This window comes from Oncorhynchus mykiss, chromosome 27 (assembly GCF_013265735.2).
Source record: "Oncorhynchus mykiss isolate Arlee chromosome 27, USDA_OmykA_1.1, whole genome shotgun sequence".
NCBI classification, from domain to species: domain Eukaryota; kingdom Metazoa; phylum Chordata; class Actinopteri; order Salmoniformes; family Salmonidae; genus Oncorhynchus; species Oncorhynchus mykiss.
In genome coordinates this window covers 33,403,837-33,428,677 of record NC_048591.1, presented here as the reverse complement: position 1 = coordinate 33,428,677, position 24,841 = coordinate 33,403,837, and the positions used below count along the sequence as shown (strand labels likewise).

Below are 24,841 nucleotides of genomic sequence, written 5' to 3'. Positions count from 1 at the left end.
TACTGTTTCTTCTACTGCTGCTGCTACTGTTTCTTCTACTGCTGCTGCTACTGTTTCTTCTACTGCTGCTGCTACTGTTTCTTCTATTGCTGCTGCTACTGTTTCTTCTACTGCTGCTGCTACTGTTTCTTCTACTGCTGCTGCTACTGTTTCTTCTACTGCTGCTGCTACTGTTTCTTCTATTGCTGGTGCTACGGTTGCTGCTACTGTTTCTTCTACTGCTGCTGCTACTGTTTCTTCTACTGCTGCTAGTGCTACTGTTTCTTCTATTGCTGCTGCTACTGTTGCTGCTACTGCTACTGTTTCTTCTACTGTTTCTTCTACTGCTGGCTCTACTGCTACTGCTACTGTTTCTTCTACTGCTGTTGCTACTGTTTCTTCTACTGCTGCTGCTACTGTTTCTTCTGCTGCTACTGTTTCTTCTGCTGCTGCTGCTACTGTTTCTTCTACTGCTGGCTCTACTGCTACTGCTACTGTTTCTTCTACTGCTGTTGCTACTGTTTCTTCTACTGCTGCTGCTACTGTTTCTTCTGCTGCTACTGTTTCTTCTGCTGCTGCTGCTACTGTTTATTCTTCTGCTGCTGCTGCTACTGTTTCTTCTTCTACTGCTGCTGCTACTGTTTCTTCTGCTGATGCTGCTACTGTTTCTTATACTGCTGCTGCTACTGTTTCTTCTACTGCTGCTGCTACTGTTTCTTCTACTGCTGCTGCTACTGTTTCTTCTACTGCTGTTGCTACTGTTTCTTCTACTGCTGGTGCTACTGTTTCTTCTACTGCTGTTGCTACTGTTTCTTCTACTGCTGCAGCTACTGTTTATTCTACTGCTACGGCTGCTGCTACTGTTTCTTCTATTGCTGCTGCTACTGTTTCTTCTACTGCTGCTGCTACTGTTTCTTCTACTGCTACTGCTACTGCTACTGTTTATTCTAATGCTGCAGCTACTGTTTCTTCTACTGCTACTGCTGCTGCTACTGTTTCTTCTATTGCTGCTGCTACTGCTACTGTTTCTTCTACTGCTGCTGCTACTGTTTCGTCTACTGCTGCTGCTACTGCTTCTTCTACTGTTTTTTCTACTGCTGCTGCTACTGTTTCTTCTACTGCTGCTATTGCTGCTACTTCTGCTACTGCTTCTCCTGCTGCTACTACTGCTACTGCTGCTACTTCTGCTAATGCTAACACTTCAGCTCCACCATGAGATTTGTTTTGCTTGGCCATTAGCGTTGTGTCAAAGTTCTACCTGCTACACAGAGCGTGTTGTTTTGAGAGCAGAGAGCAGTAGATGGAAAAGCATCTTTAGTCTATTGTCCCTTACTGTACCATATTAATCCACAATGCTTAAGTACAATAGCTTTGGTCTAGTTTGTCGCAAGTACTCTTAAATTGTTGCTATGTGGTTGCACTAAGTGATCCTCTAATTTCGCATCTTGCTTTTGTGTAAATTGTGAACATAGTGACTGTAGCTAGCCAGCTAGAGTTTCTGCTAGCTAGGAGCTTCTTGACTTCTTGACATAAATCTTGCAATATGCAACCAAAGTCTACTTTATTTCAATTCACAAGATAGAATGAACGTGCGCGTCAGCCGTGAAAAATGTAACCTCTGTGATTCTTGAGCTTGGACGCTGCCATTGGACATGATGCAACGCGAGCACAACAAGGCCAGTATTGCAGCTTTTATTGATTTCAAAGGAAGCATTCCATCAATGGCTTATGCTTGACGGCAACGCCAGACGGACAATGGCAGTAATGTGGCAGGGCCGTAATGCTGCTGCTGGTGCTACTACTACTGATGCTACTAATGCTATTGCTGCTGCTGTGTGGGACGTCGGGACAGAGAGTGAGCAGGAATACAAATCTACAGAAATTAGGAAGCTGAGATGTTGACCTCCAAAAGGCAAAGACAGGTGAAGTCTTGAGTTGCCTACTTTACTTTACTGTAGTATACTTCTCCATGTCATTTCCTAACGTGTCCAAGAGCATCTGGTTTAGTGACGAGAATCGTAATTCATCTTGGATTTTGCTCCTGTGATTGGCCTGCACCTGCTATGTTGGGAACAGGAGTATTCCCACCCTAGCGGTCATGTCTCTCTTTCCAAAGCACTGGAGATGATGAAGATATAAGATACACCTTAATTAGAATGAATTAGAAGAGGCGAAAGCACTCCAGCGTGACTAGGCTAGAGACAGGGTCTGGTCACTGTGGGCCCTTCCACAGTTATTCCTCTTCTCATGAATGTGATCCGTGATAAATTAAAAGCTGATTATTTCCTGGAGGGAGAAGCTAAGTGCTTGGCCCCCCAGTACCGATGCTGGCACTGATGGATGAAGCTTTAGCCTGCACTACAGGCCTGTCTGTCCCCACTCTGTCTGTCCTCACTGACAGCGAGCAGAGAAAACACACACCACCCTCCTGCCGCGACGGGCCTAAGTGCCTCCCTTATCAAGATGCCATCTCTTAATAATTAATTTTACTGAAAGCCTCAGCAGCACTTCACAGAAGGGATTTCATATTGTTTCATAAATGCACAAGAAACAAACTTGACTGCAGTGCCCAACTGCAACATAAGCCCAGAGTACCATGACTGACTAAACTTTATGGGTTCTTTGCTATCAGGCTAGAGGTGGGAATGTGTCTTATGTTATGCAATCCACTGTTCCACTTCTCAACCATGCTACGATTCAATATGCACCAAAGACTGCATGAAGGGCTTTGGAGTCACCCTGCCTCTTAGCCTGCCTGTGAGAAATGTCTCCCACCCTCTCAGTCTTATTCATTTTAGAGAGCAGAGCAGTCCATGAGTGCAGTCAGAAAGATGGCAGAGATTTTTACATTCCTGGCCCATCCTCATGTGTCGGGAGGCTTTTCCCCTGTCTCTGCACCATTTGGAAGGGCTACAGTCGCAATTTGTCCTCTCTGATTGGGTCGGCAGTACGGAGAACAAAGGCGCTCAGCCTCACCATTCTGTCCTTTTGTGTCCCATATGTCAGAAGTCTGCTGCACAAACAATACAGCAACTGCCAAGAACCGCAAAAGCCATTATCTGGAAGCAGAATTGCTGTCATTATCCTGGCCGCAATCATAACTCTAATTATAAAAAGTTGCTTTGTAAGCATGTAGATTACACAATGTTAATTACCCATGCACAATGCGGCTAACGCATGTTCAAATGCCACTCGTCGTTGTCTCTTTCTCACAAAGCAGCCCAGGTTTCCCCTCTTGCCATGTGTAAACCTATGCCAGGTCCCAGGGTGGTTCACTTTCCATAAAGCCCAAACTCAATCTCATAATTGCTTTCATGAATAACTTCCCAAACAATATTAATGAATCATCTTTAACACGTAACCATTAACCAACCTGACATTAACCAATATGCCTGTTCTGTATGATTCAAATTGATGAACTTCATCATATAACTTGCTATCTCTCATTACTCAACCCTTGACTCTGCATCATCAATTGTAGTTAGTGCTGTAGAATGAGGATTTTTCATCCAGGACCATCGTCTTGCTGAGACAAGTGGGGCCTTTCCTGGTCCCGGGACACTTTCTACAATTCCACCAACTAGATACCGAGTTAACCCTTTCATTGCTATGAACATGCTCTTGATCCCTAAGCATTTGTATTTGTCACTATCCTAGCTTCCATGGTCAGACAAAGCACAGGAACAGGAATGGCAGCTATGGGCCTTGGGTTAGGGCTTTTTTTCCCTATACTACTCTGCTCTAGATAGGCTTAGCAACCAAAGCCTAGGGTAAGTCACTCGTCTTTTCAAGGGTAATGGAAATAGCCATTAGACACTCTATACCAATAACATCAAGCCTCCCACACAGACAAAGAAAGCCAAGGTGTTTTTGCTTTCAGTGTGCTCCCCATTAGCCTTGACTGACACATCAGACTGATATGCATTTGTAAGACATCAAAAGATTTCAACAGCCACACAAAATGATTTTCCTTCTCAGGCATAACAGCCCAAAGCATCAATCACCATAGCCCTGCACTTTACCAACCCACTCTGGCAAATTAAATCCCTGGGATAATATCTTCATCATGGCTGTATTTCTGCACTCTAACTGCACTCTGATACCATCGTCTCTCTGGGTGTGAAAAGGAGAGCGAGGTGCCTGCCAACTCAGCGAGATCTGAAACCACATGGCAATGAAAAGTGACATCAGAAATGGTAAAGTTAATAGTGTGTTTCAGATGCACTTTGTAGAGGACAGTGGGTTGTAGCCAGGCAGCGGCTTCTTCCTACTGTGAGTGACAGCAGTCTACATCCTTATTTATTATTCTTTTTAACCTTTATTTAAACAGCTTGGAAAATTCCAGAAAATGATGTCATGGCTTTGGAAGCTTCTGAAAGGCTAATTGACATAATTTGAGTTGATTGGAGGTGTACCTGTGGATGTATTGCAAGTCCTACCTTTAAACTTAGTGCCTCTTTGCTTGACATTATGGGAAAATCAAAAGAAATCAGCCAAGACCTCAGAAAAAAAATTGTAGACCTCCACAAGTCTGGTTCATCCATGGGAGCAATTTCAAAATGCCTGAAGGTACAACGTTCATCTGTACAAACAATAGTACACAAGTATAAACACCATGGGATCACGCAGCTGTCATACCGCTCAGGAAGGAGATGCTTTCTGTCTCCTAGAGATGAACGCACTTTGGTGCGAAAAGTGCAAATCATTCCCAGAACAACAGCAAAGGACCTTGTGAAGATGCTGGAGGAAACAGGTACAAAAGTATCTATATCCACAGTAAAACGAGTCCTATATCGACATAACCTGAAAGGACGCTCAGCAAGGAAGAAGCCACTGCTCCAAAAACGGCATAAAAAAGCCAGACAAAGATCGTACTTTTTGGAAACATGTTCCCTGGTCTGATGAAACAAAAATTTAACTGCTTGGCCATAATGACCATCGTTATGTTTGGAGGAAAAAGGGGGAGACTTGCAAGCTGAAGAACACCATCCCAACCGTGAAGCATGGCGGTGGCAGCATCGTGTTGTGGGGGTGCTTTGCTGCTGGAGGGACTGGTGCACTTCACAAAATAGATGGCCTCATAAGGAGGAAAATTATGTGGATATATTGAAGCAACATCTCAAGACATCAGTCATGAAGTTAAAGCTTAGTCACAAACGGGTCTTCCAAATCAACAATGACCCCAAGCAAACTTCCAAAGTTGTGGGAAAATAGCTTAAAGACAACAAAGTTATTGGAGTGGCCATCACAAAGCCCTGACCTCAATCCCATAGAAAATGTGTGGGCAGAACTGAAAAGGTGTGTGCGAGCAAGGAGGCCTACACACCTGAATCAGTTACACCAGCTTTGTCAGGAGGAATGGGACAAAATTCACCCATTTTACTGCTTGTGGAAGGCTACCCACAATGTTTGACGCACGTTAAACAATTTAAAGTCAACGCTACCAAATATTAATTGAGTGAATGTAAACTTCTGACCCACTGGGAATGTGATGAAAGAAATAAAAGCTGAAATGAATAATTTTCTCTACTATTCTCTACTATTATTCTGACATTTCACATTCTTAAAATAAAGTGGTGATCCTAACTGACCTACTCGGATTAAATTTCAGGAATTGTGAAAAACTGAGTTGAAATGTATTTGGCTAATGTGTATGTAGACTGTAGACTTCAACTGTATTTGGTACCATTGGAAAGAAAATACTTAGAAGTTTGTAGAAATGTTAAAATAATGTAGGAGAATATAACATAATAGATATGGTAGAAGAAAATCCAAAGGAATTTGTTTTTTTTGAGAGACCATGCTCTTTCATTGGCAAGTATAAGGGCATACTGGAAATTAGCTCCCGGGATGCAATTCCTATGGCTTCCACAGGGTGTCAGCAGTCTATGTTCAAGATTTCAGGCTTGTAAAATGAATAAAAAAATTAAAAATATCAGTTTTAGTGTTAGTGTTATTGTTTGTGCTTCCTATTGAACATACTTTCTTCCGTAAGAAATATTATAGTTTGATTACATTTTAGGGTATCTGAGGAGTAAATAGAAACGTGTTCTTACTTTTTGAAACAAATATTAGGGGTAGGTTTTCGGATTCCTTTCTCTGATTGTTGAACGAGTGGATTTTATCTAACAAAACGACACTACATGTCATAGCTGGGACCCTTTGGATGACAAACAGAGGAAGATTTTCAAAAAGTAAGTGAATATTTAATCGCTGTTTGTGAATTTATGAAACCTGTGCCGGTGAAAAATATTTTAATGTGGGGGGCCGTCCTCAAACAATCGCATGGCATGCTTTCACTGTAATAGCTACTGTAAATCAGACAGTGGAGTTAGATTAACAAGAATTTAAGCTTTCAACCAATATAAGACACTTATATCTACATAAATGTTTAATATCCATAATGTTCATGATTATTTATTTGAATTGCGCGCCCTCCAGTTTCACTGGAAATTGTTAGCCCTAGCCCTCAAAGGAAGGAAGGAAGACAGTAGGAAGACAGATTTGTTCCTTGTCAGCTCAGGGATTTGATCTAGCAACCTTTCTATTGCTGGTCCAACGCTCTAACCACTAGGCTCCCTGCTGCCCCTTTGATCCATTTGACCCTGCACTTTCAGACATAAATACCACATTTTGGTATGATTTCTGCATGCTCACAGAAGCTCAGAACATATATCTAAATGATACTGTATAGACAGCAGTAATGATGTTAGTGTTGTCGTGTCTTTGGCTATGCCGGATTAAGTAATATGACATGCTATTCTATAAAATAATTTCTCCGTAATTAATATTACCTGATTGAGCTAATCATATAAATGTAATTAACTAGAGAGTCGGGGCACCACGAAATAATATTTATAGAGCTGTTATCCTCTTGGATTTAGGGGGCGCTATTTTAATTTTTGGATGAAAAACATTCCCCCTTTTAAACAAGATATTTTGTCACGAAAAGATGCTCGACTATGCATACAGCTTTGGTAAGAAGACACTCTGACGTTTCCAAAACTGCAAAGATATTGTCTGTGAGTGCCACAGAACTGATGTTACAGGCGAAACCCAGATAAAAATACAACCAGGAAGTGCCGCATTTTTTGAAACCGCCTCATGCCAATGACTCCTTATATGGCTGTGAATGAGCTACGAATGAGCTTACATTTTCCACGTATTCCCCAAGGTGTCTACAGCATTGTGACGTCTTTTTAGGCATTTCCATTGAAGAATGGCTGTAAGGGACCATATATAGCAAGTGGTCACATGGTGTCTCCCGCCGAAAATCTTGCGTAAAATACTGAGGTAGCCATTTTTCCAATCGCTTCTTATGAGAAACCAATTGCCTCGACGGATATATTATCGAATAGATGTTAAGAAAAACACCTTGAGGATGGATCCTAAACAACGTTTGCCGTGTTTCTGTCGATATTATGGAGTTAATTTTGAAAAAAGTTTGGCGTTGTAATGGTAGCATTTTCCGGTCGATTTCTCAGCCAAGCATGATGAACAAACGGGAGCTATTTCGCCTACAAAAATAATATTTTTGGAAAAAAGGAACATTTGCTATCTAACTGGGAGTCTCCTGAGTGAAAGCATCCGAAGTTCTTCAAAGGTAAATGATTTAATTTGGTTGCTTTTCTTATTTTCGTGAAAATGTTGCCTGCTGCCAGCAGAGCTAGCATAGCATTATGCCATGATAAACTTACACAAATGCTTGTCTAGCGTTGGCTGTAACGAATATTTTGAAAATCTGAGATGACAGTGTTGTTAACAAAAGGCTAAGCTTGTATTTGAATATATTTATTTCATTTCATTTGCGATTTTCATGAATAGGAAAAGTTACTAGGGGTATTTATGTCCGCTGCGTTATGCTAATGCATTTGAGGCTATGATTACGCTCCCGGATACGGGATTGCTCGTCGCAAGAGGTTATCTTCCGAATAAACTCTTAAAGACCTAGTAATATTTTACATCAATAGCATTTTATATTAATCGTCATCTTAATTCAGTCTCATCTTAAAGTTGTAAATCTGGTTATCTGCACGAACCCTGGCTAACAAGTTGAACCAGCAATACAAAATTGGGTTTAATTATTTATTTACTAAATACCTAACCAATCACACAGAATTACACCTACACATAATTAAATCATAACTTGATTACAAATTACATCATAAAGGAAAACGTCCCTAGCGGCCGGAACAGATACGACAGCTGTTTACACAAAAGAAAAGGGTCTGGGTTTGAGTGAAAGTGCGGGAAGACTGAGGAACAAATGGTGTGCTGTGCTATCGTAAATACAGTATCTTATGCATTCTAAATTACAGCCCATTTGGAAAAGGAAAATGCAATAAATATTTACTCTGAGCTGCGCTTCGGTAGGTTGGTGGTAGATGGAAGGCCGTGTTGCCCAACCGAGTCCTTTGTCCTTTGAAGAATGTCTCTGCTGGTAAATTGGATACGTCGTTGTGTGGTAGACTGGATACTCTGTCTGTTCCTTCCTAACCTGCGTTTGCAGCGGCTGTTGCTAACTCAACGGCTAGGAGGTATCACTTCTGTAGTGAATAAGAGTTCAAAGTTCATACCATTCGCAACCAAAGCTCACGCTGATGTTGGCTTTGTTCTGTAGTTATTATTTGAACCATTCTGACATCGTACCATCGTCCTCACGTCCTCGGAACAGGAGGTTATATTGTCATCAAGGGCTTATATAGGAATGGAGAGGGGGGCGTGTTTAAAACGTTTTATAGCACATGTCCCTTCACAGGGGCGGGCCACTGATTGAGCAGCTCTACCTTATGAAAAACCCAAATCTCACATTTTAGAAGCTAAAATCACATTTCATCCCATCACGAATAATTTTACATTCAAACATTTAAATTGAACAACAATTCCATGTGAATCCGATAACTCTGATGTGTAGACTGTCCACTGTAGAGTTTATGTCATCTTATCATTGATGAGAATGTCTCAGATGACAACCGAACTGATATCATATTCATTAAGTACCACTGCATATGTTCAATTGGTCGGATTACCAGAATATAGTTCATTTCCCCCCACCTTCTGATGTTTCCAGAATCTCTACGTTAACCAAGGGTTTTGCAAATGTAACATCAGTAGGGTAGAGAGAGGAAAAAGGGGGGAAGAGTTATTTATGACTGTCATAAACCTACCCCCAGGCCAACATCATGACAGTTTACTGATTTTGTTGGTTTGACAACAGTTAATCAATAATACACAATGTTTTGCTGTATTAGAATAATTCCATCAAGGACACTATGTAGATACTATTCCCTAGAATACAAACGTTGATGTACTTTCCTATAACCTCTGTTTGAGAAGCGTCTATCCCCACCACACCTGTCAGAGAGAGCCTGAAGCGAAATAAACATCGCAGAGAAACACACCGGCAGACTCAAAGGAGACATGGCTGGAGGCGTCCGCTAGGCAATCTGGCCACCGCCACACTTCCTCCTGACATCTCATTGACTTTATTCTCCAGCTGATCCCCTTCATCTTCTATTCACACACTCTCTATGCACATAATGTGGATTATGTTCAATTACTTACCATTTGTCTGACAGGTGAAGTTCGCCATGTGTTTTTCCAGTATAACAAAGGGAGGCCTTCTGGCTCCGTTCTGACTGAATAAAGTTTTGTTGGGTCAGAAAAGGAATTGTCAATCATAGTTCACACAGCACAGTGATGTTGAGCCTTATATATAATGGTTCCTCTACTATGGAGGTATCTACATATAACAGGTTCTCTGTTCTACCTACAACATAGGCCTTCACTACTTTATGACCACTCTATTACCAACTGGGGACAATTATATAATATAAGCCAAATATATTTTATTTACAGGTGGTCCCAGGAATTGAACCCACTATCATGACGTTGCAAGCGCCATGCTCTACCAACTATGCTACAGAGGACCAATATTCAACACACCTGACCTGCTGTAACTTCATGCTCCAGAAAATAACAAGCACACAGCACATCTGTGACATGGAACACATCACGTATTACCAACAGCCACCACCATACACACAACAGGAAATGTCAACCAGCATGTGCTCTTCATCCCGTCTCCCTGGTGACGGACAGGTGCAGTGGTGCTGAACATACCTATGTGCTTCCACAGCCTTCTCTCTGCCATGTTGATCTGTGTTCCGACTGGATAGCAGAGCACATCATCTCTCAATGAGGGTTCCATTACATGTCCCTGATCTAGACAGATACACGTCACACACAGGAGCAGGTGCCGGTGCTGCGCTATATCTCCAATTACAGCTGTCACACACACTGCAATTAACCAGACTGACTGATTTGAGCTTTTGTAAAATGTGTTCATATTATCCAGAAAGAAAAGTGTCTATAAGCGTCTATTAATCTAATTAGCTAGCGTGGCACACAAGCTTATTTAAAGTTAATACATGATGATACCCCAAAATCCAGATATTACTAAGCTCCTAGGTTTTCTAGTTAATTAGAGTACAGGCAGAGGAAGAGTGTTCTGCTGCAATAGCAGTCAGAGCTTCTCTCTGTCTGCACCAATTAGGACACAGGGTCAAAACCGGGATGTGTGCATCCAAGTGAACTAACACTTTTGCTTTGTCCCCTTGGGGGGGGTGTGTGTGTGTGTGTGTGTGTGTGTGTGTGTGTGTGTGTGTCATACCACTATATACATCTTGTTACCTTTATACACTCCCATTTACTTTCTCTTTTCTCTTCATGTTGGGTAGAATGACACAATTGTGCTTGGCAAGTTAAATTGGTAATTACAGAGCCTGTCATCCTTATTCCCTATCTACAGTATTTGTTTTATACAACGTTGGGACATTTCCTGATTCATGCCTCTGTGTTTATCTGAGTGCGGCAGGCAAACAATGGGGACGCTGAACTGAATATTCATTGTGTTGCAGTGAGGAAAACTTTCACACTTGACAAAATTTCATTTCCACTCACACTCTGCATAGTGGACATTATCAACTGGATTATTACAGTACAGTAGCAGGGAGGGTGATTGTGCTGGCAGGGAGTAGTTCATGTGTTGTCATCATTTACATTTGCTCTTATTTAGCAGATGCTCTTATCCAGAGCAACTTACAGAAGTGAATGCATACATTTTTGTGCAGGTCCCTAGTGGGAATTGAACCCACAACCCTGGTGTTGTATGTGTCTCGCTCTACCAACTGCGCAACACTGGAACCTTTGCGGTTAAATTAGAGACTGCAGCCCGTGGCCTTCTGAGACGCTGCCCTTGTTAATGTCTCCTCCTGACCCCCTGAGTATTAGATACACACTCAAACTACCCCACTAGCTACAAAAGGAAGGAATCCCACATGTGATGGGATTCTGACTGGCCTGACCTTCCTCACTGGGTCTGTACACATCAGATGGTGTGACCTGAGTAAATGACGTCTGAACCTGGTTGGTTCCCCATCATCCTCAGTAACCCGAGAGCGGGTGGGTGTGGGCTGAGAGATGTCGGGAGGCTAGGTGGGAAAGGGTATGGTGGACTAGGAGGAGCAGCGGGTGGAGGGAGCAGGGGTGGGGTCTAAGGTCAGGTGGCCCGGAGGTCCCTCTCCCTCCTCCTCTCCCTTTGTGACCACCGGCAGGCAGTACATTATACATTCTCAGGGAAGAGCAGGCCTGCTTGCCATGGAAATAGATGCAAATGGAATACAACTCTACAGTAAGAGATTTGGTGAACACTACACTAGATAAAAAATATTCCAAGTACCCTTGAAAATAACTGTAATTAAAAATGAATATGTTTTGTATTCAATCTAGAGGAGCTTGATAGTGAACTCAACTTCAACCAGGAATTCAACAATATTCTATCCCTTCACAAACCACAACACTTATGCATAGTCCCAAGTCCCGATCATATCAACACTAGTAACCCAAATGTACCTTATACACAAGAGGTTGGTGGCACCTTAATTGGGGAGGACGGGCTGGAGCGGAAACGGTGGAATGGTATCAAATACACCAAACACATGGTTTGGTGTCATTCCATTTACTCCAATCCTGCCATTATTATGAGTCGTCTTCCCCTCAGCAGCCTCCACTGGCCTTATACATATTGTAATTCCAGATTGAATAGCTAACGTATATGGAATAAATTCATTATATGAATAAATTAGATCAATTCTAAAAGATAAAACACCTATGTGCAACAGTAATTACAGGGTATGGCGTGGCCTTCGATAATTTCATTTTTTTTAGTCATCCTTAAAGCTTTTCAGACTGGGTCCAGATAGGCAACGGAGAGAGTGCCATGATACCAAAAAGCCCAGTTGTGACCGTGGTCATGTCCTTGTGGGTAAAAATCCTTAACAGAACAATAAAAAAAGAGAGGAAGGAGAGTCAATCTGCAGTGCTAGCGGCACACTGCAGAATACACCTCAATAGGAGGTGGTCGTTTTCTCTGGCTATCTTCAAAACACCTTCCTAACCTTAATCAAATAGATGATATTTTCCTTGAGAAACAGGGTTTATGTGCATGTGGAATTTAAAGTGTTCATTTTCAGACACTGTTGATGAAAACATAAATATGAATCTGAGAGGATACAGGCTCTTACTGTAACTAAATATCGATATGTTACATACAGAGCACCAAACTGTTGTGTGGGAAGGTGAAGGATATATTTGATGTAATCTTTTCATCACTTTTTCTGACAGACATTACTAATCAAAAATAAATATGACTATAAATACTTTAAGATGTCCCAATAATAAACAACTTATTACGAATTGATGCATTGCACCATCTTTTTTTTATACATTGTAAATAAAAACACGACTTCTAATCAATGCACTTTCATATCTAATTTAAAAGTCTCCTGAGGCGCAGCATTGCAATTATAAAACATTAAGTGAATCATCCTGGAGGACATATCCATTGACTTTTGATGATTTATAAAGAAAGTTATTTCTCCAAAATAAGGTTGCTGGAGGGAAGAGAAAAGAGAATGGTGTCATTTAAGGATTAAAAGAAAGGGACAAAGGCGAGTGGCACTGTTGAGGACAGATCAGATGAGAGCTCTGCAGGGGTAAAATAGGTCCTTCACTTGGGTGCAAAAAGCCCCCCCCACCCCGCCCCCCCGAAACAAGGAACAGTAATTTGGGCCAATCTCTCAGAGGGATTGTATGTTTGACAGGAGTGAATGTATTCCAGAGGTTACTACTCCAAACAGATGATTACTTCCTGCTGTTCCATTTAGGTCATTCAGACCCAAAAGACTGAAAGAAAGAGAGAGATGAGAATCAATCAATACAATGTGTTGAAAAAGTGTGTGTGAGCCTCCACAGACTTTGTGTGTGTGTGTGTGTGTGTGTGTGTGTGCATGTGTGCGTGCGTGCTTGCGTGCGTGCGTGCATGTGTGTTTGTGTGTGTGTGGTTGACGAAAAAAAAAAATGATGTTGGAAGAAAATGGACAAGAAATTGCCTCCAGGCACACTTGATTGATACTCAATGGCGCATGCACACGCACAGACAGACAGACAGACAGACAGACAGACAGACAGACAGACAGACAGACAGACAGACAAAGGGCATTCCTGTCTCCTGCCCTTCATGTAAATAGATGGCTTTGCCTGATGATCCTGACTCTACATCAAAAATAAGAGAGAGGAGAGGAGAGCTGCCTGGGAGGAAAGGAGATGAGAGAGCAGAGGTTGGGAGGAGAGGAGAGAGCTGCCTGGGAGGAGAGATGAGTAGAGAGGAGAGGAGAGAGATGCCTGGGAGGAGAGATGAGTAGAGAGGAGAGGAGATAGCAGCATGGAAGGAGAGGAGAGAGCTGCCTGGGAGGAGAGGAGGGAGCTGCCTGGGAAGAGAGGAGAGAGCTGCCTGGGAGGAGAGGAGAGAGCTGCCTGGAAGGAGAGGAGAGAGCTGCCTGGAAGGAGAGGAGAGAGCTGCCTGGAAGGAGAGGAGAGAGCTGCCTGGGAGGAGAGGAGAGAGCTGCCTGGGAGGAGAGGAGAGAGCTGCCTGGAAGGAGAGGAGAGAGCTGCCTGGGAGGAGAGGAGAGAGCTGCCTGGTAGGAGAGGAGAGAGCTGCCTGGGAGGAGAGGAGAGAGCTGCCTGGAAGGAGAGGAGAGAGCTGCCTGGGAGGAGAGGAGAGAGCTGCCTGGAAAGAGAGGATAGGAGCTGCCTGGGAGGAGAGAGGACAGGAGACGAGGAGAGATCTGCCTGGTAGGAGAGGAGAACTACACCGGCACACTCATTCGTCATAGGTACATACATAGATGTAGGCCAGCCCAAGCCCTCACAACACCCTGCACTGTTATTTGGATATTAGATTAAAGGAACTAATAGAGTGCATCAGGAAATACTGAAAATATCAAAGGAAAAGAAAAAGCACATGGGATTGAGGTTAAGGCAATGGATTGACGGGGGGGGGGGGGGGGGTGTTGCTTCTCTTATTCTGTGTATTCCAGGGTGGGCCGAGGTTAGTAATGACCTTACTGCCGGCAGCTGAACTTTGACCTCATGTGTCAGGTGAAGGTGAGTGGAACAGGTCACGTCTGAGAGCTGGAGGAGGGACAAACAAAGAGGCATGGCTCGGGCTAGGGTGGGCTAGAGCGTCAGCGCGTGATCTTTCACTCTGTCACCCCACGGCAGGCAGGTGGCTGAGTGTGTTTACGGAGCTGTCAGTCACACAGCCAGGCAGACCAGCCTCTCCCTGGGGAGCTGGGCCACCACGATGGGAAAACAATAGCCTCCTCTGTCAGAGCTCTGCGGGACAGGGCCCTGACAGATAGCACAGGGAATTAGAGCCAGCCTCCTGGACCGCCCTGTCCTGTCACACACTTAAACACAGCCAGAATGGACACACAGGCAGGACAGCGGAGTAAAAACACCACATCGCCATTGATTATTTCCAGTGGTATAAAGTAGTTAAGTAAAAATACTTTAAAGTACTACTGAAGTCGTTTTTGGGGTATCTGTACTTTACTTTACTATTTATATTTTTGGCAACTTTCACTTTTACTTCACTACATTCCTAAAGAAAATTATGTACTTTTTACTCCATACATTTTTCCTGACACCCAAAAGTACTCGTTACATCTTGACAGGAAAATGGTCCAATTCACTCATTTATCAAGAACATCCCTGATCATCCCTATTGCCTCTGATCTGGCGGCCTCACTAAACACGAATGCTTTACTTGTAAATGATGTCTGAGAGTTGGAGTGTGCCCCTGGCTATCCGTAAATAAATAAAAATATATAAAAAATGGTGCCATCTGCTTTGCTTAATATAAGAAATTTGAATTGGTTCATACTTTTACTTTTGATACTTAAGTACGTTTTAGCAGTTGCATTTACTTTTGATATTTAAAGGTATTTAAAATCAAATACTTTTAGACTTTCACTCAAGTAGTATTTTATTGTCATTTTCTATTAAGGTATCTTTACATTTATTCAAGAATGACAATTGAGTACTTTTTCCTCCACTGCTCATTTCTGCCTGTTCGGCGTGAGGTCCTGAAGTAGTAGTCTGATGAGAAAGTCTATACACATTCGCCGTGCTATGGTGGTTCTCTGTCTCCTGATGCAAACCGCATGACGACAGGCTTTTATCTATCTCTCCCTGGCATTGGCCTATATTACTATACAGAGATGGCACTGTCTAACGTACAGCTACTTTATAAATGAGCTATAGCCAGTGGTGATCAGCAGACTAGAGATGAAAACCACTGCTTAGTCAGTAAAACCAGATGTTAAATCAGGCTGGGAGGCCGTTAAAGAGGGTGAAAGATAGCCTGGTAGTGCTTGCCGTCATTAGTATGCTCAGAAATCATGAGGCAGCATCTGTTTTGTGCACATTTGCCCACATCAATCCTCAAAGCCATGCAGCCTGGGGGAGCCACCCCGAGGAGGGCTATTCCCCTGTCCCTCACCATGAATAGCAATCTCTATCTCCAGGTAATTAGAGAGGCAACCGTCATCCACCAGCCAGGCCATACTGAACCATCACTAACACACGCATCGATCGCACGGAGCACGTGGACGCACACCAGCCGATGTAGGTCTGGTCTCACACTGTAACCAGGTCTTTATATCCTTTCTATTACATAGACTCATCTACAGTACTCATGGCTTGTAGCTCTATATACTGTATATGGAGGTCTGTTGTACTTGCCTTGCACCTTTAGTGCTTTTGTCCTTGACTTTGTCTCTGCTGGACGCCAGCCCCCAGGCCACCTCACTGTTGACCTGATCACTGCTACAGCCTCCAGCTGATCCCTCATCCCCAGACAGACGGACAGAGAGACACAGACAGACAGGCAGGCAGACACACATTTTGACTTCTGCATCAGATCTGGTTAATAGAATAGGTCTAAATTATAACACTGTAAGCACCCCCTGCATCTGAGAAGAATGGACAAATTCTGTCTAGAGTCCAATGGTTCTCAATCCTGGTCCTGGGGACATTTTTGTTTTTGCCCTAGCACTACACACCGGATTCCAATCATCAGAGCCTTTTGATGAGTTGATGATTTGAATCAGCTGTGTAATGCTAGGGCAAAAACAAACATGTGCACCCCTTTGGGTTCCCAGGATTGAGAACCAGTGTTCTAGACGACATTGTGTACTCTTCCTAATCCAGTTTGGAGCTAGGTATTGACATCAGACAAGCAGCCACAAGCAGCCACTGCTGACCAGGGACCATATCCTCCTCTATGTTGGAGGATATCTGGCGAGACAAACATTTACCCACCAAACACAAAGAACAATGCAAACACAGAAGTGTCCATATTGGAAATAGTGAATCCTAGTCAATATGGACGACACAAATGTGACCTTGATGTGACTGTCTCTTTGGTTGTTCTTGGTGGATTACTTATCTATTCAAATCCCTATGCTTGTTTTATCAGACTGCTTTGCCGGTGATATTCACCCAGGTATGTGGGAGCTCGTGTCAAGGCTGAAGATTGAGAGCGTGTCTCATCCCATCTCCTTTGTCGTGTTATCATGTGAGAGTCTTTCCCTCTGCACACTGATAAGTAGAGTAGAGCAGGGGTGAGCTAGTGGTGAGCCACCAGCTCTTTGAGAAAGAGGAATGAGGAGAGGGATGAGGAGGAGGAAGAGGAGGAGGATGAGGAAGAGAAGGAAGAAGAGGGTGCTGAGGCAGGAGAGGATGAAGGGCAGGGAAGTCCTCTCCAGGGAGAGATATGGTTCTCTCTGCCACAGAGCAGCCTCAGCCCCTCGCTTCACCCAGTTCCAGGCCGCAGGAAGGACAGTCCCGACTTAAAAGCCTGTAATTAAAAGCGCCGGGCAGGGATGAAAAATACCCCAATTACAGCCCAGCACCCCCGCAGGGACACAAGCTGTTTTATGACATTATAACCTGCTAAATTATGCAGCACCTTGCCGCTTGTAGAAACACAAAATGATAGAGCAAAGATATTTCTCCAAATGCTGGATGTGTTTAGAAAACAGGTGCTGACACAGGAGGTTTGGTCAGTGTGAAATGACACTGTGGTATGAAGACAGGCAGCGGTGGAAGGGACAGGATGAGAGCTTCTAACACGAAACCGAAACACATGCTGCAGACGGATACACTTTATTACATGTGTTTACTAACCACTTTACCCTGAAACAAATGACTGTAATGACAAAATAATTCAAAGGTGGAAAAAGCTTCAATAACATCCAATATAGCAGTACCACCCTGAAGCAGTGATTGAGATCATCAGCAAATAGCTCTGTAATGGTACATTAGATTGATGTCTGTGAAATGAAGAGATTACTAGAAGTAGCATGACTGTGTGGGCCGGTGGTTGACAATGAACCTAACACAGTCACAGAGGGAGTAGCATAGAGAGAGCTGGCTGCTGCTAAACAATGAAGATGTGTAACAGAGAGAGGCTGACACACACACACACACACACACACACACACACACACACACACACAGTGTTATGTTTTAGGAAGGCAAACTTAAGGTGTTTAAAAACACGGTATTAATCTTCATGCAGTGCTGCTGGCGGATTTTCCCGAGGACTGAATTTCTCCTTGAGAACTAGCAAAGAGATGCCATCATCCAAGCCTCTGATCACCTCCTTCATTTCATTCACCCTCTTACCTCACTCCTCCATCATCCTCTCTCCTGGCCTCTGATCACCCCCTTCATTTCATTCACCCTCTTACCTCACTCCTCCATCATCCTCTCTCCTGGCCTCTGATCACCCCCTTCATTTCATTCACCCTCTTACCTCACTCCTCCATCATCCTCTCTTCTCTTTTTCAGCCAATTGTTCATCCAGTTCTCTTCTTCAGTCACTATCAGTCCTTATTCTTCTGCAGGAGTGGTCTGATTAAAAATATATTGTATTCTTCATCACCTTGTTAAGAATTCAGTACAGTGACTAAAGCAGTACAAGACTAAAGCAGTACAAGACTAAAGCAGTACAAGACTAAAGCTTTGATTTCAAAAGGAAACCACAATGATCTCAAAACGTGATGAAGAAAAGATGGTTGGATTTAACAACACTCTGATAAAAACACCTGACAAGTGGGGGGGGTTTCACCAGACCCCTCTTCGTAAATCCACCCTCCATATAGCTAGAATTGTTGAATATGGCTTTCCATAGTTTCTTTCTTTTTCTAGCATGGCTGCCACCTGCTGTGCAGATGTGTCCGACCAGACCATTCACCCCGGTCCTACTATTCTTGCTCCAGATCTGACTAATTGACTCACCACAGAGGTTGACATGAAGACAGACATGGCATACACATGGTATTATATAGAAGTAATGAGACCTGCCACCAGCCCCCAGTACTGGACTCCCTGCAGGAGAGGGTCAGGGGGGTCAAAGTGAACAGGGTCTCCCTCATGTCAGGCCCACAGCCTCAGGGGCGCTATGGTGATGAGCCGTGGAGGACAGGAGACGAAAGGTTTTCAATCAGACAGACCACCTCAGAGCACACATCATCATCAAGTTCCTATCACAGCAGTACAGCCTTGCAATGAAAAAACAGGATAAATAAATTGGCAGCAGCCTTCAGGCCATTCAAACATCTGGACAGTCATTTGAGGATGAGGAACATTATTCACTTCCCCCATTGTTTCCCCACCTTCACCTGTTGATACAATTTTGTTTTAGGAAAGATGCCGATTGTCAGTGCAGTTTGAGGTATAGTTTTACCAATTCAAGAAATAGAGCATTAACTTCAGGCAATACAATGTTCAATACCAAGTTCCTTCCACACAGATAGAAGACAAATTATACAACAACTTTGTAAAGGCAATGTCCCAACGACAGCTGAAGCTGTAATTGTATGCACCAAACCTTGTATACCTTTCACAGAATCCTTACGGGCAAAGCTCTCATTGTTGTTGGTTTTGCCCAATGAATTCGATATCTAAATCTTTTTAGCTGTCTCTCTTTTCCAAATATCACTAATCCTGCCAGATGAAATCTGCTGATGTTCTCCTTTGGCTGCCACACACCTACATTCCTAGTCGGCCTGATAAGCCTTAGATTTACCATTGAGGTATATCTGGTCTGCCTCTCTGGATCATAGAGATGTACCCAGGCAATGAGAGATACAGCCAGGGCTTCACTGTGGGCACACCCACCAGCCATGTCCAACAATCACACATACGCTTGGCAAGAGAGTAATGTGAGTTTCATTCTCCTCATATCTCTCTCTCTCCCTCTAGCTTCCATCGTGTATCTCTGCTCGTGTTTCGGGACCATTCAGCTCCATTGTGATCCAATATGTTCTGGTTGGAACATCAACAGATTGGGCCTAGAAGCCTGCAGTGGACACAGCCAAGCCACATTGACAGACAGGGCAGAATAAGAAGACTACACCTGAGAAATATCCTCAGGACAACTAATCTGGCAGCAAATATTTGCACTGACAATAAAATAAGCGGGGGAACAGAAGATTCACATCAATCAATAATGTAATGGAATTATCATTTCTGTGCAACATAGGCTCTCAGTGTTCACACCTTTCATAAAACCATTACAAAAACAGAGAAGCCCTCTCCATTGCAAAAAACCTAATCGCATTATTTTGCCATAAATAATGCATACTCAGACATTATTGGAATTCAATGAGATTCACATGTAGCGGGATGGATATTCCATCACCTTGGTGAGAGCTCTACACCTCACAGCCCGGCAGGCAATAAAGATGAGTCAATTCTATAATCAGATTGATGTCTCATACTTTTTACAGCATATTAAAATGTATAAATATATTCTATTGACTTGGGTCTTTGATAAAACTTTACTTTCCAGTGTAAAAATTGTCTGCACTTCAGAGCTTAATTGCTATTAAGAAATATGTTTTCAGAAAAAGTATTGTAACAGTCTCTAGACAGATGGGTTGCCTACCACAACGTAACCAATGTTTCTAGTGCTGTTGAACAAAAAACGATTACTTTTGTTAGTTGTTGTTTTTAGCCAATGAGGGTGAGGGACCTGCAATTCATGGATCACCAGTAAAGTCAACAGAAAAGTAGGAGTTTACAGGCTACTGCTCACAGTCCAGTGGAGAAGGTCATAGCAGCACAGAGAAGGAGAAAGGAGAAAGTGGAGACAGACTGATGGGAAATCAGGATATGGTTGTTCAGGTCTGTAGAAGGCGTGTTTGGATTCGTCAAGAAAGTGTCTCCAAAATGCTGAACTCATTGAAGTGAGTAACATATTCCTCTAAGATCACACCAGAGCTTGATTGCATGAGGAAGCAGAGCAAGGGTAAAAAGTGTGATTTCACAGCAGACTGACTGGTCCACCTGACCACAGAAATCCCTGCAGCCGTGTTTAAATCCTAATCCAGAAGGAATTCAGCCGGTGGGATTAGTAGTGGTCACACTTCTGGGGGTCTCAGAGCAGAAGATTCTAAAAGTTTGGCACAAACATGAGACCTCAAATCAAATCAAATTTGATTTGTCACATACGCCGAATACAAGAGGTGTAGGTAGACCTTACCGTGAAATGCTTACTGACAAGCCCTTAACCAAGCATGTAGTTTGAGAAATAGAGTTAAGAAAATATTTAGTAAATAAACTAAAGTTACATTTTTTATAAAAAGTAAAAACTATAAAATAACAATCACGAGGTACCGGTACCCTGTTGGTACCGGTACCTCGTTATTGTTATTTTATTGTTTTTACTTTTTATAAAAATTTTTACTCTATCCTTTTTACATGTAGGTAGGGGTAAAGTGACTATGCATAGATAATAAACAGCGAGTAGCAGCAGTGTAAAAATGTAAATGAAAATAGTCCGGGTGGCCATTTTATTAATTGTTCAGCAGTCTTATGGTTTGGGGGTAGAAGCTGTTAAGGAGCCTTTTGGACCTAGATTTGGTGCTCCGGTACCGCTTGCCATGCAGTAGCAGAGAGAACAGTCTATGACTTGGGTGACTGGAGTCCTTATGGTCGGATGCCAAGCAGTTACCATACCAGGCGGTAATGCAACTGGTCAGGGTGCTCTCAATGGTGCAGCTGTAGATCTTTTTGAGGATCTGGGGACCCATTCCACATCTTTTCAGTCTATTGAGGGGGGAAATGAGTTGTCGTGCCCTCTTCACGACCGTCTTGGTGTGTTTGGACCATGATAGTTTGTTGGTGATGTGGACACCAAGGAGCCTGAAACTCTTGACCCGCTGGACTATAGCCTCATCGATGTGAATGGGGGCATGGTCAGCCCTCCTTTTCCTGTAGTCCACAATTAGCTCTTATGTCTTGGTCACGTTGAGGGAGAAGATTTTGTCCAGGCAGACCTCCTCCCTCTCTCATGCTTGTCGGTGATCAGGCCACTGTTGTGTCGTCAGCAAACTTAATGATGGTGTTGGAGTCGTGCTTGGCCACGCAGTCAAGGGTGAACAGGGAGTACAGGACGGGACTTAGCCAGAACCCCTGAGGGACCCCTGTGTTGAGGATCAGCATGGCAGATGTGTTGTTGCCTAGCCTTACCACCTGGGGGCTGGCCGTCAGGAAGTCCAGGATCCAATTGCAGAGGGAACTGTTTAGTCCTATGGTCCTAAGCTTAGTCAATGAAGAGCATTCTCACATACAATTGATGTCGGAATGTTAAATTACACCTTGGCCAAATACATTTAAACTCAGTTTTTCACAATTCCTGACATTTAATCTTAGTAAAAATTCCCTGTCTTATGTCAGTTAGGATCACCACTTTATTTTAAGAATGTGAAATGTCAGAATAATGGTAGAGAGAATGATTTATTTCAGCTTTTATTTCTGTCATCACATTCCCAGTGGGTCAGAAGTTTACATACACTCAATTAGTATTTGGTAGCATTGACTTTAAAGTGTTTAACTTGGGTAAAACATTTCGAGTAGCCTTCCACAAGCTTCCCACAATAAATTGGGTGAATTTTGGCCCATTCGTCCTGACAGAGCTGGTGTAACTGAGTCAGGTTTGTAGGCCTCCTTGCTCACAACCACTTCTTCAGTTCTGCCCACAAATGTTCTATAGGATTGAGGTCAAGGCTTTGTGATGGCCACTCCAATACCTTGACTTTGTTGTCCTTAAGCCATTTTGCCACGACTTTGGAAGTATGCTTGGGGTCATTGTACATTTGGAAGACCCATTTGCGACCAAGCTTTAACTTCCTGACTGATGTCTTCAAAATATCCACATAATTGTTCTTCCTCGTGAGGCCATCTATTTTGTGAAGTGCACCAGTCTGTCCTGCAGTAAAACAACCCACAACATGATGCTGCCACCCCCGTGCTTCACGGTTGGGATGGTGTTCTTCGGCATGCAAGCATCCCCCTTTTTCCTCCAAACATAATGATGTTCATTATGGCCAAACAGTTCTATTTTTGTTTCATCAGACCAGAGGAAATTTCTCCAAAAAGTACCATCTTTGTCCCCATGTGCAGTTGCAAACCGTAGTCTGGCTTTTTTATGGCAGTTTTGGAGCAGTGGCTTCTTCCTTGCTGATCGGCCTTTCAGGTTATGTCGATATGGGATTCGTTTTACTGTGGATATAGATACTTTTGTACCCGTTTCCTCCAGCATCTTCACATATTGTTCTGGGATTCATTTGCACTTTTCGCACCAAAGTACATTCATCTCTAGGAGACAGAACGTATCTCCATCCTGAGCGGTATGATGGCTGCGTGGTCCCATGGTGTTTATAGGTGCGTACTATTGTTTCTACAGATGGACGTAAAACCTTGAGACGTTTGGAAATCGCTCCCAAGGATGAACCAGACTTGTGGAGCTCTACAATTTTTTTTCTGAGGTCTTGGCTGATTTCTTTTGATTTTCCTGTGATGTCAAACAAAGAGGCACTGAGTTTGAAGGTAGGCATTGAAATGCATACACAAATACACCTCCAAATGACTAAAATGATGTCAATTAGCCTATCAGAAGCTTCTAAAGCTTTGACATAATTTTCTCTAATTTCCCAAGCTGTTTAAAGGCACAGTCAACTTAGTGTATGTAAACTTCTGACCCACTGGAATTGTGATACAGTGAATTATAAGTGAAATAATCTGTCTGTAAACAATTGTTGGAAAAATTACTAGTGTCAGGCACACAGTAGATGTCCTAACCAACTTTCCAAAATGATAGTTTGTTAACAAGAAATTTGTGGAGTGGTTGAAAATTTAGTTTTAATGACTCCAACCTAAGTGTATGTAAACTTTCAACTGTAGGTATTCCTTTTCTCCAGGTCCGCGCATTCTCAGTACATGTCCTGGTAATCCGTCTGGCCTGCGGCCTTGTGAATGTTGACCTGTTTAAAGCTCTTGCTCACATCGGCTACGGAGAGCGCGATCACACAGTCGTCCGGAACAGATGGTGCTCTCATGCATGCTTCAGTGTTGCTTGCCTCGAACCGAGCATAAAAGACAATTAGCCCGTCTGGTAGCCTCGCGTCACTCAGCAGCTCGCGGCTGGGTTTCCCTTTGTAGTCAATAATAGTTTGCCAGCACTGCCAAATCCGGTGTAGTAGGATTCAATCTTAGTACTTTATTGGCGCTTTGCATGTTTGATGGTTCGTCTGAGGACATAGCATAATTTTTTATAAGCTTCCGGATTAATGTCCCGCTCCTTAAAAGTGGAAGCTCTAGCCTTTAGCTCGGTGCGGATGTTGCCTGTAATCCATGGCTTCTGGTTGGGATATGTACGAACGGTCATTGTGGGGACGACGGCATCAATGCGCTTATTGATGAAGCCGGTGACTAAGGTGGCATACTCCTCAATGTCATTGGATGAATCCCGGAACATTTTCCAGTTTGTGCTAGCAAAACTGTCCTGTAGCATAGAATCCGCGTCATCTGACCACTTCCGAATTTAGCAAGTCTCTGGTACTTCCTGCTTAAACTTTACATGTAAGCAGGAATCAGGAGGATATAATTGTATTTTATTTTTTATTTCACCTTTATTTAACCAGGTAGGCTAGTTGAGAATAAGTTCTCATTTACAACTGTGACCTGGCCAAGATAAAGCATAGCAGTGTAAACAGACAACACAGAGTTACACATGGAGTAAACAATTAACAAGTCAATAACACAGTATAAAAAATAAAAAAAAAGAGAGTCTATATACATTGTGTGCAAAAGGCATGAGGAGGTAGGCGAATAATTACAATTTTGCAGATTAACACTGGAGTGATAAATGATCAGCTGGTCATGTACAGGTAGAGATACTGGTGTGCAAAAGAGCAGAAAAGTAAATAAATATAAGCAGTATGGGGATGAGGTAGGTAAATTGGGTGGGCTATTTACCGATAGTCTATGTACAGCTGCAGCGATTGGTTAGCTGCTCAGATAGCAGATGTTTGAAGTTGGTGAGGGAGAAAAAAGTCTCCAACTTCAGCGATTTTTGCAATTATGGTCAGCTTTGCCAAACGGAGGG

General features: G+C 43.0%; 1 protein-coding gene across 1 annotated transcript in view; it reads right to left on the bottom strand.

Moving 5' to 3' along the window:
• Nucleotides 1-24,841, bottom strand: part of robo1 (roundabout, axon guidance receptor, homolog 1 (Drosophila)) — a 544,530-nt gene that overhangs the window by 507,044 nt on the left and 12,645 nt on the right. The window lies entirely within an intron of this gene.